The sequence below is a fragment of the Scylla paramamosain genome, chromosome 19, assembly GCF_035594125.1.
Source record: "Scylla paramamosain isolate STU-SP2022 chromosome 19, ASM3559412v1, whole genome shotgun sequence".
NCBI classification, from domain to species: domain Eukaryota; kingdom Metazoa; phylum Arthropoda; class Malacostraca; order Decapoda; family Portunidae; genus Scylla; species Scylla paramamosain.
Window position 1 is genome coordinate 3,569,617 of NC_087169.1, and position 3,543 is coordinate 3,573,159.

Here is a 3,543-nt window from a genome sequence, read left to right on the forward strand (position 1 = left end):
CTCAGTACATTCTTACAAAAATACAAAAACTATCACACAATGAGTTTTGATTTATAAACCTATACTTAGTAAATGTAATACTTATGAACATAAATTACTAAAGTTCTTTTCTTTGGCTAAAGCCCCTTATTTAGGACTAGAAACACAGCAGCAGGAAATACTGGCATATTATAGGAACGTGACTATGTGACAGTAAACGAAAACGAGAGCTTGGCCGTCCATTTTGAGGGAGACTTAAGAAACTAGAACAACACTCATAAAATTAAGACTATTGAGGTTATTTCAGATTTAACATTCTCCCCCCATAGGGGGCGTTAAAGCCACCTATCTTAAGAATATATATGTAAATCTTACAAAAATCCTTAAACTTAATGACACATATTACAATCTTCACTTCATCATCTTATAAGTCTAACTTAGCAGGAACCTTGATTATTCTACCAGATCTAGTCTTAGAAATCACATTATCATCACTAACAGTATCCACAGACAAACTGGTGTCTGGGTTAATGGCAACAAAAGAGAATGTATCCTGTGAATTACACCACTTCAGCCCTAACACAGTATTAGGTTCATCTCCACTTACAAGGTACTGGTCATGGGACTTGGATGTAATCAAGAGACTATTTGACACAAGCTTTGTAAGATCCATACTAGCATCAGCTAAATTACTACGTGCTTTACAGAATTTTTCAGATGCCTCTACAACTGAATCTGCACCACTTAACCAATTATCTGTGTACATGTTAGACTTCAGTTCTTGTATTACACTTGTTTCTGGATACTTGTCCAAATGATGTTTGATAGTAGCATTTAACAGAAAGGGACTAGCTGTGTTACCAAAGGGTACACGTGTGAATCGCATGTGCCGCATCGTACCATCCTCTCTTGGTAACAAAAATCTATGAACATCTCTGTCATTCTTTTGAACACTTACTTGCAAAAATGCTTTAGTTATGTCTGCTGTTATGGCAAAGGGCCAACGACGGAAGCGGATGAGTACCTCAACCAAGTCTGGGTTGAGCGATGGGCCAGACAGCAAACAGTCATTCAATGACACACCATTGTAACCAGTGGCAGAGGCATCAAAAACTGGTCTTACTTTAGTACTTGTACTGCTCAACTTCACTACTGGACGGTGTGGCATGTAGTACACGGGACTCACACCTGATACTTCTTCACTTGGTACTTCTTCTATTATGAGATCAGACTCATAACTATCAAACACCTTTTGATACTCTTTCTTTAGTTCTTTGTCCTTATCCAACTTAACCATTAACTTACTTAACCTCTTTCTGACTAAACCTTCATTGTTCATAAGCCTATCTTTAGCAAATTCATCTTTCCATGGTAGAGTGACCTCATATCGGCCATCCACAAACTGCACTGTACTCTCAAAATCTCTGTGTACTCTGGCATCACTGTAACTTTCTACAACTTCCTTAGGCTTAATCCCTACAGTTTCCAGATCCCAAAATCTTCTTAAATCAGCATCTGAAACACTGGAAATACATAACAGTTGTGCAGCAGAGTACTCAGGGGGTGTGGGAGCACACTCAGATATCTTACCAGATAGTACATACCCAAAGACAGACTTCATGGCTACAACACTATTCAGTTCAATGGCATCTGTAGGTGAAATCAATGTCCAATAGAAGTCTAATCCAATCAAGATATCAACTTCAAGAGGAGAGTCCTGCTGATAATCATCTGCTAATGCAACATGAGAAAATGAATTAAGCACTGCATTGGGTACAACAGGTCTCACTAAAGGCTGACATATTTTAGGTATTTCAGCTGCAATAATGGGTACAACTTTCCTTTCAGAATTCCATAACTTTAAACTATAAACATTTCTATGTTCATTCTTTCCAGCACTGTGACCTCCAAAACTAGAGTACAGTATAGATGTACTAGTGACCCATTGTGGCTTACACTTTTTCACAAAACTACTGCTGACATAGGTTCTATCTGCACCATTATCAAACATAACCTTAGCTACTACAACATTACCATCTCCTTTGCTTACTTGGACCTTTGCGGTCTGTAAAATAGTGCAGTTACTACCCTGTCCAGACAGAAGTACTACATTCTCAGGTTTGGCACTAGTGTCACTACTTTTACTTTCTTTATATTCTTCCTTTTTTAAACTTGGTTCTAACTTTACGCCACACATAAGTACATTGTGAGTACCATTACATTTTGTACACTTTATGTGGGACTTACATTCTCTTGACATATGTCCACTGTTTAAGCACTTGAAACAGAGACCCAAACCTTTTATCTTCTCACCTCGCTCCTTACCATCTAACTTTAACACAGCAAAACAATTCTCCGACTTATGCCTTTTACTACAAAAAGAGCAGAGAGAGCTTTCTTGTTTTGAAGAAGCATGGAGGGCTGCAGCTGAGTATACCTTTTCCTTAGAACCTTTACTTTCTTTCCTTTCGTCACTAATGCTTTTCTTACCCTTAAAGGCTTCAGATCTTTCCAATCTTGATATTTCTTTGTGAAGGAATTGTAACAGCCACTCCAAATCACTTTCGTGTCCATCCCCATCCCTGGCCCATTCTAGCCTCAGTTCATTGGGTAGACGAGACAGGATAATAGGGGTGAGAAACACTTCACACTGCTTCCCACTGACACCTAAAGCTTCTAAACTACGAATGTGTGTTAGGATTTCATCGCGCAACTTCCATAGTTGAGCAACACTCTTTGTTCCATTTTGATTAAGGTTGACATGACCACAAAGCAAGGCCTGGACGTGTGCAAAAATAATTCTTTCTGGCTTCCCATAGCGGTCTTTCAGTAAGTCACAGGCAACTTGATAATTCTCACTGGTATGTGCCAACCCCTTGACCTCACTCTTGGCATCTCCCTCCAGTAAAGACAACAAATAGGTAAACTTACTAATTACTGGAAGGTTAGTAGCATTAATGTGGGAGTTGAACTGGTCCCAAAAGGACTGCCATTGTGTGATTTCACCGCTGAACTTTGGCAGCTCCAATTTGGGTAACTTCACATTCACAGCTTCTGAGTCTTGAGATCCACTTACACTACTTGGAACTGGAGACCCATCTGGTGCTGCTGCTGCTAACTTTCTTATCTTGTCCTCAGCTAGAAGTCTAGGTTTCATACTTTCTTGTCTGAAGGCGTGAGCTTCATCTAATTCTTGGTCCAGTTCTTCAGCTTCGACTTCATCTTCTAGTTCTTCTTGTACTTCATCTAACTTGGTTAGTCTTTTGTCAAACTCTTGAATGGCGTACTCCATTTCACTAAGGGTGGGAGTGGGCTGAGCTAGCACCTCTGAGAGAGCTTGTGAGGTTCTTGTCACCCAGCCCCTACACGCCGTTCTCTTCTTCTTAAGCTTCTCCATTTCGTTGTCACTGCACAAACTTGTCTAAATCTTGAACTTAGGTACTTGCTTTCCCGGGTCTGGGCACCAAAATGAAGAATGTCTATTTCTCCATCGTGCAGAACTCGGAAATAGGAAAAGATTCTAGGGCTAAGTGAGACGCCATCATGTTTGTCAACAGCTCTAAT